Source organism: Schistocerca cancellata, chromosome 1 (genome assembly GCF_023864275.1).
Source record: "Schistocerca cancellata isolate TAMUIC-IGC-003103 chromosome 1, iqSchCanc2.1, whole genome shotgun sequence".
In the NCBI taxonomy this organism is placed as follows: domain Eukaryota; kingdom Metazoa; phylum Arthropoda; class Insecta; order Orthoptera; family Acrididae; genus Schistocerca; species Schistocerca cancellata.
Window position 1 is genome coordinate 1,070,671,116 of NC_064626.1, and position 15,323 is coordinate 1,070,686,438.

The 15,323-nt window shown below is 44.0% G+C and overlaps 1 pseudogene; it reads right to left on the reverse strand.

Annotated features, from left to right (window-relative positions):
- Window positions 1-6,365: 6,365 nt before the first annotated feature.
- On the reverse strand, window positions 6,366-6,482 carry LOC126103604 (5S ribosomal RNA; annotated as a pseudogene).
- Between the last annotated feature and the right edge of the window lie 8,841 nt (window positions 6,483-15,323).

Genomic DNA, 15,323 nt, shown 5'->3' on the forward strand with positions numbered 1-15,323 from the left:
GCACTGCACCACCTGGATACCGTGTTTATCACAACTGTACGGACTATCTCGGCACACCTCTTGGCTGACACACACCCCCATCAACATGTCCGAAAGAACAGACACCACGCATTCATGTAATTGATTCGTGTCAATGGGTGATGAATCCACCTTCTTCAGTGCACGTGTACAAATACATCTGACCTCCCGTGGGAATCTGAGAGTAGCGAGCATGAAGGCATGGACAGGGACTGTGCTCGATGGGAGTGTGGGTTGCCCAAGAGTTGTGCTGAGATAGTCTGTGCCATTGTACTGAACACTCTATCTGGGTGCAGTGGTTAACACAACTGCCTAGTAAGCAGGAGATCCTGGGTTCGAATCCCGGTCTGGCATACATTTTCATTCATTGCCACTGGTTATGTGTAATTTGCTGATGCATCTGACATCAATAATCTCTTCCCTTTCCTTTCCTTTCTCCTCTCTCCACCTTCAATTTACATACAACTTTAAGCATATTGGGCTTGTCAAATATCTACTCTCATTACCTTTATCCCTACTGTGGAACACTTCTTTGCTATCAATTCCTCCAACCAAAGCCAACATTGAACCCTGCCTCTCCCAGTTCATACCACAATCCAACTGTGATTTTCATCCTCTCCCACCTAATCACCCCCTGGTCACCTCCCAGGAATTCCCTTCCTCCAACTTGGCCTCACTATCCTTCCCCAGGTCCCTTCCTAAGGACACTAACCTTTCAGCAGAAGAAAGGACAGCCATATACAACCTCAAAACAAATCCTGTCCCTTTTATCCCTCCTGCAAACAAAGTTTCCACCACTGCCATTATGAGTTGCAGTTACTACCTGGCAGAAGGCCTCTGCCAATTATCTGACTCCTTCACCTATGATCTTTGCCAGAGTGATCCCATCCCAGAAGTCCAACTTAACCTCCAATCCCTGCTTAAAGCCCTTCCCAGAACCTCTCCCCGAATCCATTTCCCTCCTCATCCAAATGACACCCTGCACATCCATCTTCTAAATGCTCCCCTACTGAAAGAATTTCAGCCATCATTGACTAACACCTTCAAGCAATTGCCCAAAGCCTAGCCTGCTACATTAAAGATACCAACCACTTCCTTCAAAGACTCTCCACCATCCCCACCCTTTACCTTCTCGATCCCTACTTGTCATTGTTGACACTGCTTATCTATACACCAAAATACCTCATGCCCATGGTCTTGCAGCTGTTGAGTACCACCTTTCCCAACGTTCCAAACCCACTACCTCATTCCTCATACACCTTACTAACTTTATTTTAACACAACTGATTCTTCTTTGAAGCGAAGGTATACAAAAAAAGTCTGTGGCACAGCCATGGTCACCTACATGACACGTTCCTAAGCAAACCTGTTTATGGAACCTCTAGAGGAGACCTTCCAACTCACAAATCACCAAACCCCTAGTCTGGTTCAGGTTCGTTGATGATATTTTCACAACCTGGGCTAAAGGCCAAGACACTTTATCCTCATTCCTCCACAATCTCAACACCTTTTCTCCCATCTGCTTCACATGGTCCTCCTCAAACCACTGCGTCACCTTCCTAGACATCCTCCTCTCTGAAGGCTCCATCCACACCTCTGTCTACATTAAACCCACCAACAGTACTTGTATTTTGACAGCTGTCATCCCTTCCACACCAAAAAATCCCTCCCATAAAGCCTGGCCACCTGGGATGGTGTCTCTGCAACAACAAGGACTCCCTCGCCCAGTATGCTGAAGGTCTCGCCAAAGCCTTCTTGGACAGCCACTATCTCCCAGACTCAGTCTACAAACAGGTCTATCGTGCCATTTCCACACAACTCCCCAATCCTTCCATCACCCCTAATAACCAGCAACAAAAGATTGCCCCCTTTGTGACCCAATAGCACACTGGACTGGAACAACTGAACCAAATCCTTCATCAGGACTTTGATTACCTACCATCATACCCTGAAATGAGGGACATCCTACCCAAGAATCTTCCCACCCCTCCTGAAGTCATGGTCTGTTGCCCATCGAACGTCAACAACATTGTAGTCCTCCCCTATACCACTCCCAATCCCAATCCCAATCCCTTGCCACAGGTATCTTATCCCTGTGAAAAACCCAAACGTAAGAGTTGCCAAATCCACACACCCAGCATTTTCCATTTCAGGCCTGTCACAGGATTATCCTACCCCATCAGATGTTGGGCCACCTCTGAAAGTGGCCATGTCAATACGAGCTCTGCTGCAATCATTGCACAAGTTTTTATATTGGCATGACCATCAAACAGCTGTCCACCAGGATGAACGGCCACCACTTAACTGTGGCCAAGACCAATGTAGATCACTCCATGACTCAACATGCAGGTGAACATAATGTGTTTGATTTCAGTGGCTGCTTCACAAACCAGGCTACCTGGATCCTCCCCTCCACCACCAACTTTTCTGTACTGTGCAGATGGAAATTATCCTTACAACAAATTCTCTGTTACTGTTGCCAACCTACGGGAACCTACTGTCCCCACACCTTCCATCCAACAGTTTCCACTTCCTGTGTCGTGTCACCTCCCTATTCGCATCCCTCACCCTCATTGTGTGCCACCATTTGCCAATGCACTCGCTCGTCTTTTCCCTCTCCAACTCCTCTCCTTCTCTCCTTTCCTGTTAGCTTAAACCCCCCCCCCCTTGCTCCACCAGACACTGCTCTTCTCTCCCCCCCCCCCCCCCCCCCCCCACCTATAGCCTGCTCTGGCAGTCAAGCATGTGTGAGGTGCGCTTGCTTGTGTGTGTGTGTGTGTGTGTGTGTGTGTGTGTGTGTGTGTGTGTGAGAGAGAGAGAGAGAAAGAGAGAGAGAGAGAGAGAGAGATCTTTTCTGAAGAAAGGTTTGGACAAAAGTTAAATTGTAACAGTAAGCAATCTATCCTTTTCCTCATATTGTTGATATGAAATATTTGTAAACATGGCTACATGCACAACATTTACAGTATTTTTTTTAAAGGCAGAAATGAGTTAGTAATTCATAACCACCCCCTTTTACAGATTACAAGAATAGAAAGTCTTTGTCATAATAGTAGGCGTGGTCAAGGAGTGCCTTTTTTTGTTTATTTCCAAATTTTACTTTGCTGTCTGTTAGGCTTTATGTATCTTTGAATGAGTGACCAAAAATTGTAGTTGCAGCACTGTACAGCCCAAATGCAGTCTTAATGGTAAGTGACAAATGTAATTTTTTTCTTGTGGTATTGCAATTATGTACATTATTGTCTGGTTTGAAGAGCAATGTATTATTTACAACGCACAGTTAGGAAATAAATATATTATTAAGCAGTAGTCAGAATGCCTAACTCCTTAAATAGATGTCAAAAAGATGTCACGGGTAAGCACCATATATTATTTTTGCCGCACATTTTCAAGCAGTGAAGACTTTTCTTAAAGCTGATTTACCCCTCAACATTACCCCATACATTATTGAATGAAAGTATGTCATATTACAGATTTGTCTCTCCCTAAGATACGCAATGATTTTAAGTGCTAATCTGGCTGAACTATGTTGTTTTAGGAGCTCCAAAATGTGCTTTTTCCAGTGAAAATTCTCATCAGTGTGGACACCTAACATTCTCGAAGTTTGCATCTTATTTATTGTTCCCTCCTGGTGTGTTACACTTATCATTGCTGTAGTATCCACAGGTTGGCTATACCATCAATTCCATAGGTATTTTTACACCTCTCTATCCGATTACGTTATATCAGACTATATATAGATGTTAACTTGCCAGAGATGATGATATGACCATATCAAGTTATGCAAGCCACTGGAATTTTGAAGGAGCCTGACTAAAAATTTTTCTTGCCTTCCAGATTATGCTTTCTATGGTTTCCTTGAACCACTTTAGGTAAATGCTGAGGTGGTTCCTTCCTCTATCCTTGTTCAGTCTGAGCATATGTCCTGTCTGTAATGATCTCATTATTGAAGAGGCATTAACCTCTAATTTTCTGATCTTCCTTAGCATTCCAGGCAACTTGTAAAAAAGCTAGGCTGCTGGGTACATAAAGCCACCTGTTGTTTGCATGAAATACTACCGGGCTAGATAGTGCTTTACTTATTTGACTTGTGGTGAGCCCATAAGCTGTAAAGTTGTCCTTTGTTTTTCGTATTGTGAAACATGTCTCAAAAACAGTATTTGAGTGCAGATTGAGGAAACTAAAACAATGATACTTCCCTGTGTAAGCATACGAGATAGAATCTTGTTCAGGCAAGTTTTTAATACACACAATGTGACACAAATAGAAGGAGTATGCATAGTGATCAAGTGAATAAAAGTTACAGTTCTACTGTAGAAAAAGGAATCTGTGGGGATTGTAATAGTGAAATGATCACACTAGACAAACTCATTTGAAGTTTACAAATAACTGTTGAAGTTCTGATACGTCTTATTTCACATCTAACAAGTGAAAATTCTGAGCTGAAGAAGTCCTGCTGTGTTACACACAATAAAACAAGTTTTGGTGGATCCTTTCCTCCAATTATGACCAATTCTGAATAACACAGACTCTAGATACTCTAGTGTGCAACTTTATTCAACACTCAGTGGTAAACAGTGAAACCATGGACTAAACAACAAAACTGTTCATAAAATTTACAAGTTCCTTGCCACTAAAATGCTCTATTCTCACTTTCTTGTCTGGTATTTTGTAGTGAAATACTAATGTCACTACACCCCCCTTTCCCATACATCTTTTAAAACTCGTGTCCGACAAATGTTGGGGTATTAGTGCTGGGCTTGACGCCCGGCCCTCGTAACAATGGGCTGCAGAGGTTCTGGTATGTTAACAGTGAGTGGCACAGCAGTGTCTTCCACAGTCATCTTGAAGCCCTCCGCATCACTCAGTGCTGTCGGATTTGCATGTGCCAGTGTAGAATTGATGAAGTGGTGATGTGCTAGTTTCTCCATGTCTGGATATACTGTCTTTAACCAGTCTATGGAGAGTGTTTCTTGTCTACCATTTTGGTCAATTTTGAAGGTGTTTATGTGCCTTGAGAGTACCTTGTACAGTCTAGTATATGGTTGGCGTAGTGTGGGGTGGGGGAAGGGCACTGTATCGTCTTGGAGGCAGATGTGTGATTTAGTACATAGGTCCTTGTGAACAAATATGTGTCTTTCTCTGTGCCAGACTGGTAGGCTTTGTCACACTGATGCAGAACACGTGCTCTGACATGCTTGGGCTCATGCCACACGTCCCACACACCTGTAAACTACTACTAAAATTACTGAAATAATGTCAGTACAGACATGCAATCTCATCCTAAATAATGCAGTACACAGATGTGCAGACACGAAATCAAATCATAAACTGTCCAAATAGCACATAGCACAGCCTACAGACCTGCTCGCAAAATAATGCAACAGACACACAATCGACATGCACAAGCCCCGTCCGCCAACCCGTATCCAGTAGACCGCACGGGAGGCTACCTGCAGCCCCATGAAGTGACGCGGCCGTCAGCTGTCAGACCATGCACAGGGACCCTCAAGCATGTGGCGGCGACATCCCTTTCATACTTGGTATGTGAGAAATTCCTCTTGAAATATGTGTTCACCTAGGCACCATTGCTGACGTGACCAGACGGGAGTGCAGATGCTCCAGGGGCACGTGCACCGACACAGCCACAAGACACCGCCAGACGCAAGCCAGCGTGACCCATTGGTCTCACTCCCCTGCAGGTGAAAGGTGCTCCTATCTTCGAGGATGCAGTTAGGGTTATACTGACGTTACAGAACTTAAAGGCGTGCCAATGCCTCTCCCATATGCGAGACACCTCTGGGTGGCCTGTGTGTTTACCGTCGATGACAGAGTAGCACAGTGTGAATTGTTTCTAGCTGGACATGTGAGCTGCATCTAACCATGCTTAAGTGCCCAGAGTGACTAACACAACGCCACGAAGTGTGCGTGCGTGGCTACAAACCATTGCAAGGACATCTAACAAGGTTCTCAATCTTATACTGATGTCACATGGCTATGCAAAATCAGAACCGAGTCGACCTCTCGGAAATTGTATATTGAATGCAGTCTTCCTAGCGGTCCTAACGTGGCATCCCCTCCGTCACATGTTACCCTTCCTGCTTTCAACACATACACGAACGTTCCCTCCTCTATGTAGCACTTAGCACTCCATCTTCAGGCCAAAAGTGGCCCATCGGGACCATCGGACCGCCGTGTCATCCTCAGTGGAGGATGCGGATAGGAGGGGCGTGTGGTCAGCACACCGCTCTCCCGGTCTTTACGATGGTTTTCTTTGACCGGAGCCGCTACTATTCGGTCGAGTAGCTCCTCAAATGGCATCACGAGGCTGAGTGCACCCCGAAAAATGGCAACAGCACATGGCGTCTGGATGGTCACCCATCCAAGTGCCGGCCACGCCCGACAGCGCTTAACTTCGGTGATCTGACGGGAACTGGTGCATCCACTGCGGCAAGGCCGTTGCCCCCTCCTCTATGTAGAGACTCCTATATCGCAGCAAAAAGAATGTCTTGTGAATGAATCGAGCATTATGATTGGCTATTATCAAATTTACCCACCGAATTATGGATGCCGTCGGTTTGGAAGCACATTCTGCCTTTTCTTTTTATTTCTGCAGATGAGACTTCAGCGGTAAAAACCTATTTTATGCTGATCACATTGTTTGCAAGTGTGTCTAGTCACCTTTCACATTTGGAGAGTGTTTGCTCTTTTTTCTGTATGTCTGTGTATTTGCATGTGTTGTGGACGGCTCCCAGGACCCAGTCACCTGCATGGTAGACCAAACTTTGAACATAGAATACGTGTCCGGAGCATCTGCACTCCCATCCGGTTGCGTCAGCAACGGTGCCTAGGTGAACATGTATTTCGAGAGGAATTTCTCACATACCAAGTATTAAAGGGATGTCGCTGCCACATACTTGAGGGCACCTGTGCATGGTCTGACAGCTTGCAATGGTTTGTAGCTACTTCGTGGCATTGTATCAATCGTGCTGGCATGCACAGTTAGATGCAGCTCACATGTCCAGCTAGGAACAATGCACACTGTGCTATTCTGTCATCGATGGTAAACAAACATGCCACCCAGTGCTGTCTCGCATATGGGAGTGGTGTGAGCGTGCCTTGGAGTTCTGTGACGCCAGTATAACACTGACTGTATACTCGAAAATAGAAGCAGCTTTCACCTGCAGCGGCGTGGGACCAATGGGTTGCACTGGCTTCTGTATGGTGGTGTCTTGCAGCGGTGTCAGCGTGCGTGCCCCTGGAGCAGCTGCACTCCCGTCCGGTCATGTCAGCAATGGTGCCTAGGTGAACACATATTTCAAGAGGAATTTCTCACGTACCAAGTATGAAAGGAATGTTGTCACCTCATGCTTGAGGGCATCTGTGTATGGTTTGACAGCTGATGGCTGCGTTACTTCACGGGGCTGCAGGTAGCCTCCCGTGCAGTGTACTGGATACGGGGTGGCGGACGGTGCTTGTGCATGTTGATTGTGTGTCTGTTGCATTATTTTGTGAGCAGGTCTGTAGGCTGTGCTATTTGAACAGTTTACGAGTAGATTTTGTGTCTACACATCTGTGTACTGCATTATTTAGGGTGAGGTAGCATGTCTGTACTGAAATTATTTCGGTAATTTGGGAGTTTTTTGTGTCTGCGCAGAGTGTTATTTAGGAGTAGTTCACAGGCCTGTGGGCTGTGTAGCATGAGCCCAAGCATGCCAGAGCATGTGTTCTGTATCAGTGTGATATATATACTCCATCCCTAAATAAATTGCTCCAAAATAAATAAAGTACACTCCTTCCTTACTCTCTCCAGCAGCCCAGCGCAGGCTGAGTCATTTTCACGCCATTTTCCCCCTCCAGACCGCTATCTTAGATTATGTCACAGGAGGGATGATATCATCCTCTGATGGTGGGACTGTGTACTAGGTCAGTTGGACTTTAGACCCCATGGCAACCACACTCTTTCCCACCATTTCCCTCCACCACCTTGGATTACGTCATGGAATGGACGACTGGGCACTCTGGTGGCAGTATTGTGTATTTGTTCTAGACCTTCTGGTGAACACACTGTTTCCCACCAAAATCCGCCGTCTTGGATAATGGTACTTGCGTCATCAGCTGATGTCATGGCCGCCATCTTGGATTACGTCACGGAATGGACGACAGTGCCCTCTGGTGGTGGTACTGTGTACTAGGTCAGTTGGGCTCTGGGCCTCATGGTGAACACACTGGATGGCTTTAGTGCCTCAAATTGTTTAAATAAAGACTGGTCCATGATTTCGACAATTGACGATTAGAAAACATGTTTGCAGAGTCTTTTAGTGGTTTGCATGTCTGTAGGGTGTTTGGTGTGACTCCAAGCATGTCAAAGCATGTGTTTTGTGTCCATGTAATAAATATACTATCTCTCGAAATCCATCCCTAAATAAATTGTTCAAAGTAAGTAAAGTACACTCCTTCCTCTCTCCAGCAGTGCAGTGCAGGCTGAGTCCTTTTCCCGCCAATCCCTAGGAAGAGGTGGTGGTTGGGTGACTTAGGTTAGTGGCGGTAACCCAACTGTCCTTTCTTTCCTGCCATTATCTTGGGTTAGTAGAAATAGCCCAATTGACCTTTCCTTACCACCAAAATTCAAATTTGGGGCCAGTTCCTAGGAAGAGGTGGCCGTCGGATTATCTTAGGTTAGTTAGCATTATCCTGTTGGAATTTGAAGTTCCCCTCCATTTTTATAGGGTAGGAGAGTGAGGGGGGTTAGGTTAGTAGAGGTAGCCCAAAACTCAAACTTACTGCCAAAATCCGCCATCTTGGATGATGTCATGCACTGTTGCCAAGTCTACACACTGCCATCTTGGATGACGTCATCGCCGCCATCTTGGATACATCTGGCAACATTGCAGAGTGGCTCAGAATGTAGGTTTGCCCCAATACTCATGTAGACTAATGACGTAGGGGAGCCACACTTTTTAGATTAAAAAAGATGATTAACAGGAGACGCTGTCAGTAGAGTGACTCACTTCTGCATATACCAGCAAGGGTATGTTCCCTCTGCATACCACAACATCACAGCCTTCACACATCACAATGAGGAGTTAGAGCCCTTAGTATGGGTAGCAGACGTCGGAACATTTACCTCGGATCGGGAGCAGTCTTGGCCTGCATCAGATGTTGCTCAAAGACCGCCAGGCAGATTAAGTACAAGTTCCCTCACATTCCGGGAGCTCTGGATCACAAAAAATGGTGGGTGGGAGCGGGAAGTAGTGGATGTGGCGACACCATATTATACTTCACCACGGTAAATGGACGAAATCTTTGCGAACATAAAAGCATCTTTGCCGCTGTCAACATATCTTACAGTTGTGTAGTTTACTGTGCATTGCCATTCTGTGCTTCTGCAAAGAAGTTCATTCTCGAATACTGAACGATATTTATTGTGAACGTGAGAATAAGTTAGCATTCCTATAACTACAGTAAGGTTGATGCACTTCTTAAACAGCATATGGAGAGAAAAACAAACAAGTCTGCAAAAGAAGAATACAACAGAAATCAATCTCCAGTGACTAAAGGTAGTGAACTTGCAGAATAAGATGGGAAAAAGACAATTAACAGGTTAACAAACTCTGTCCACTCGGAAAGTATACAGTGAACATACTTTTGCGTGCTGATAGGTGGTGATACCTTACTGATACCATACTCTACAAAGCATAAAAAATAATAGTGGTGTCGTGAATCCAGGAGCAAGAGCAAAAAGCATCATAGTAGCCATAGATTTAGCAGGAAAAATGCTGCATGACAATGAGTTTGTCATCAGTATACAAAGGCACAGACGGTGTTTAGAAAAGGATAGATTGCATGCAACCGGTGGTGGAGTGTTCGTCGCTGTTAGTAGTAGTTTATCCTGTAGTGAAGCAGAAGTGGATAGTTCCTGTGAATAATTATGGGTGGAGGTTACACTCAACAACCGAGCTAGGTTAATAATTGGCTCCTTTTACCGACCTCCCGACTCAGCAGCATTAGTGGCAGAACAACTGAGAGAAAATTTGGAATACATTTCACATAAATTTTCTCAGCATGTTATAGTCTTAGGTGGAGATTTCAATTTACCAGATATAGAATGGGACACTCAGATGTTTAGGACGGGTGGTAGGGACAGAACATCGAGTGACATTATACTGAGTGCACTATCCGAAAATTACCTCGAGCAATTAAACAGAGAACCGTCTCGTGGAGATAACATCTTGGACCTACTGATAACAAATAGACCCGAACTTTTCGATTCTGTATGTGCAGAACAGGGAATCAGTGATAATAAGGCCGTTGCAGCATCCCTGAATATGGAAGTTAATAGGAATATAAAAAAAAGGGAGGAAGGTTTATCTGTTTAGCAAGAGTAATAGAAGGCAGATTTCAGACTACCTAACAGATCAAAACGAAAATTTCTGTTCCGACACTGACAATGTTGAGTGTTTATAGAAAAAGTTCAAGGCAATCGTAAAATGCGTTTTAGACAGGTACGTGCCGAGTAAAACTGTGAGAGACGGGAAAAACCCACCGTGGTACAACAACAAAGTTAGGAAACTACTGCGAAAGCAAAGAGAGCTTCACTGCAAGTTTAAACGCAGCCAAAACCTCTCAGACAAACAGAAGCTAAACGATGTCAAAGTTAGCGTAAGGAGGGCTATGCGTGAAGCGTTCAGTGAATTCGAAAGTAAAATTCTATGTACCGACTTGACAGAAAATCCTAGGAAGTTCTGGTCTTACGTTAAATCAGTAAGTGGCTCGAAACAGCATATCCAGACACTCCGGGATGATGAAGGCATTGAAACAGAGGATGACACGCGTAAAGCTGAAATACTAAACACCTTTTTCCAAAGCTGTTTCACAGAGGAGGACCGCACTGCAGTTCCTTCTCTAAATCCTCGCACAAACGAAAAAATGGCTGACATCGAAATAAGTGTCCAAGGAATAGAAAAGCAAGTCTCTAGAGGAACGGAAGGTTCCAAATGATTGGAAATGAGCACAGGTAGTCCCAGTCTTCAAGAAGGGTCGTCGAGCAGATGCGCAAAACTATAGACCTATATCTCTGACGTCGATCTGTTGTAGAATTTTAGAACATGTTTTTTGCTCGAGTATCATGTCGTTTTTGGAAACCCAGAATCTACTATGTACGAATCAACATGGATTCCGGAAACAGCGATCGTGTGAGACCCAACTCGCTTTATTTGTTCATGAGACCCAGAAAATATTAGATACAGGCTCCCAGGTAGATGCTATTTTTCTTGACTTCCGGAAGGCGTTCGATACAGTTCCGCACTGTCGCCTGATAAACAAAGTAAGAGCCTACGGAATATCAGACCAGCTGTGTGGCTGGATTGAAGAGTTTTTAGCAAACAGAACACAGCATGTTGTTATCAATGGAGAGACGTCTACAGACGTTAAAGTAACCTCTGGCGTACCACGGGGAGTGTTATGGGACCATTGCTTTTCACAATATATATAAATGACCCAATAGATAGTGTCCGAAGTTCCATGCGGCTTTTCGCGGATGATGCTGTAATATACAGAGAAGTTGCAGCATTAGAAAATTGTAGCGAAATGCAGGAAGATCTGCAGCGGATAGGCACTTGGTGCAGGGAGTGGCAACTGACCCTTAACATAGACAAATGTAATGTATTGCGAATACATAGAAAGAAGGATCCTTTATTGTATGATTATATGATAGCGGAACAAACACTGGTAGCAGTTACATCTGTAAAATATCTGGGAGTATGCGTGCGGAACAATTTGAAGTGGAATGATCATATAAAATTAATTGTTGGTAAGGCGGGTACCAGGTTGAGATTCATTGGGAGAGTCCTTAGAAAATGTAGTCCATCAACAAAGGAGGTAGCTTACAAAACACTCGTTCGACCTATACTTGAGTATTGCTCATCATTGTGGGATCCATACCAGATCGGGTTGACGGAGGAGATAGAGAAGATCCAAAGAAGAGCGGCGCGATTCGTCACAGGGTTATTTGGTAACCGTGATAGCGTTACGGAGATGTTTAACAAACTTAAGTGGCAGAATCTGCAAGAGAGGCGCTCTGCATCGCGGTGTAGCTTGCTCGCCAGGTTTCGAGAGGGTGCGTTTCTGGATGAGGTATCGAATATATTGCTTCCCCCTACTTATACCTCCCGAGGAGATCACGAATGTAAAATTAGAGAGATTAGAGCGCGCACGGAGGCTTTCAGACAGTCGTTTTTCCCGCGAACCATACGCGACTGGAACAGGAAAGGGAGGTAATGACAGTGGCACGTAAAGTGCCCTCCGCCACACACCGTTGGGTGGCTTGCGGAGTATAAATGTAGATGTAGATGTAGTATAACAGTACAAATGATGTGACGTGTAATGAAGCTGACATTTGTATTTGAGGTTTGACTAAGTGTCTTGAAAACAAAAAAAAAAACAAAAAAAAAAAAAAACGGAAAAACACTACTTTGCCACCGTTCCACAGCAGCATGATTTAATAATCGTGTGTTAACAACGAAATAAGAAAACAACAAATGGAAGAATTAAATTATGTTCAAGATGCGAAAAATGTTCAGTTCTAAGTATAGAAACATTAGATAAAAGCATGCACACTAAACATGGATTGCTTTTTAACTATGAGGGAAATCGTTTTTTTGTGAAAAATTAAGCAAACTAATTACAGAAAATAACGACCGAAGTAGCGTAATATATGAAAACAGTTCGTTTGGAGTGAACATGAAGTCCCTTTGTTAGTATATGTCAGCCATCAGTATGCATACAAAAGGCAAAACACTTGCTGAAAGCACTCGAGAAAAATGTAAAATAATGTTCCAGAATGTCCAGAACATAATTGGTAAAATAAAACAAGCTGATGAATTTCTTGGGAAGAGTAAACGAGAGGCACGCTTATATATTGTGAATGAATTTGGATGCAAGACTGAAGAGATGCACAGTTTTAAGCTAGGCAATTACAAAACAAAAATAAAACAAGCTGATGAATTTCTAGGGGAGAGTGAACCATAGGCATACTTACATATCGTGAATGAACTTGCACACAAGACTGAAGAGATGCACAGTTTTAAGTTAAACAATTACAAAACATGAGTGCATATTGTAGAAAGGTACAGAAGAGTGGTGGTGCAGGCATGTATGTTAGAAATAACATTTAGTGTTAAAAAATAGATTGCACTGATGAACTTGTTGTGTAGATGTCCTTTGAATCGTCGTCAGTAAAAATAAATATAGGCAAAAACAGCCTAATAATTGAAGGGTTATGTAGATCACCAAATAGTGATGTAGATGAGTTGTTCTGCCATTTGGAAGAACTTCCGGAAAAACTATCAACAGACAAAAAAACACGTTATAATAATAGGAGATACGAACATAGACCCTTTACCTATGATGTAAATTGTCTTAGGTATTCTCGCTTGTTATATTGCTGCAACAATACCCACATAAATTCGTTAGCAACCAAAATAACATCTGACTCTCAATCTTGCAAATTAGATGGTATTAACGAAAAGTGAGGCCATTTCTATGAAATTTTGAAATATAATTCTAATTGGGTGTGTCCGATAGTAAAAAAAAGGAAATCAGATTACACAAAGAATCGTAAAATTCCTCCAGAAGTCCACAAATTAAAGGGAGATATGTAAGACCCACCTGTACCATTCAGAGATATGAAATTGCAATACTTCCTAACAAAGTACTAAAATACCAGAAGAACATACAGGGAACCCCTGAAGACTCTAATGCACACTGTTATGCTGAACAGATAAGTGAATCCAGACATGTTAGTAAAACAGCTTGGAATACAGTAAATGAAGAATGTGAAAATAAAGAAAATCCAACAGGGTGGCAGCAAGAGAAATTTATTGTAGAGTATGTGGTCATTGGAAGGTAAGAAAGTGGTGGTGAATCTGATGATGTCTTTAGCAGTGGAAATTGGGTGGAGTGACTTATTGGGATGGAGAGGATGATCAATAGGACCGATGATTACTGTTAATTCTGGTTTGAGGGGTGGAATAGGTAGCATGGGCATCATTGTAGGTGTTGTAGGTGGGAGGGGAAACGAGGTTGAGAGTCTTTACAGTGAGGACAGGTGGGGGGACTTTTATAATAGGGAGTGACGTGGTCATTATAAACAAGGCATTTTTGAAAACAGTAGGACTGGAGGGTTCGACTTTATACCAGCGGCTGTAAATCAGGGCTCCCTCTTTGAGGGGGCGATTTATGGAGGGGGCAGACCCTGAAGACTTGCATGAGGTAGGTGGGATCTGATTCACTGTAGATGTGATGGGCTGTTTGGAGGTCTAAAGCAGAACTGGAATAGAGTTTGGAAACCACTTTCTCTACTGTGATTTCAGAACCATGGTAGTGAAGGTAGGAGGGGGGGGGGGTCGACAAGGAGGCTGGCGTTTTTTGGGTGTGGAAGTGGTGCTGAAGAGAGTGAGGGAGGCATGAGAGCCAAAGGCAATACAGGGGAGTTTGAGGAGGAGGTCAGAGTGGAAGTTGGGATTCGCAGATTTATTGACCAGTTCTTTGCGGGGATGTGAGTGATGGAAATGTGAGAAATTTATTTTAGAATTTCTGGAGTGAGGGATTTGGCATTGAAGGATTTTGGGTCAGAGTTGGAGAGAAGGAAAATGGAAACAGCCAGGGGAGGAGGTGCAGGTGAGGGTGTTAGGGTCAGTAGGATTAGGAGTTGTTTGTGGTTTCTTAGTTATGATGTTAGTAGCAGGGTCTCCTTCAGGTTTTTATATGGGATTGGGTAGGGGGTGGGGAACTGGAGGAGGTGGGATGTGACATGGTTTCAGGTGTTGCAATGGTAGCTCAGCGAATTTTAATTTTAGCTGGAAATTCTGTGTAGGTATTTGGTGTGGGAAAAGTTGGAAGTGGGGGATAGGTAAAGGATGTGGTAGAAGACATGGAAGGCATCATGCAAAGGTCAGGGTATGAAAAGGAAATGACTGTGGATGAAGACGATACTGTTGGAAGGGGAGGGAGGACATAGGGTGATGGGCCAGATGAAGTGCTCCACAAAGCCATAGTGGGAACAGAGGAGGGGGCGCTGTAAATGACGGCGGTGGCTGAAGTGTCCATTGTGGGTCCAAGGAAACGGGAGACAGAAGGTCGATGATAATTACCGGTGGCGGACCATCGCAAGTATGATGGGGGATAATGGAAGTGAAGTCCGGTGTGATGTGATTGCAGCAGATGAGAATGGCCGCGGCGGCGACGACGAGTAGACTGCGGCAGTGGCGGTGGCTATGACGGCGACGGCGACAAGAAAACGATTA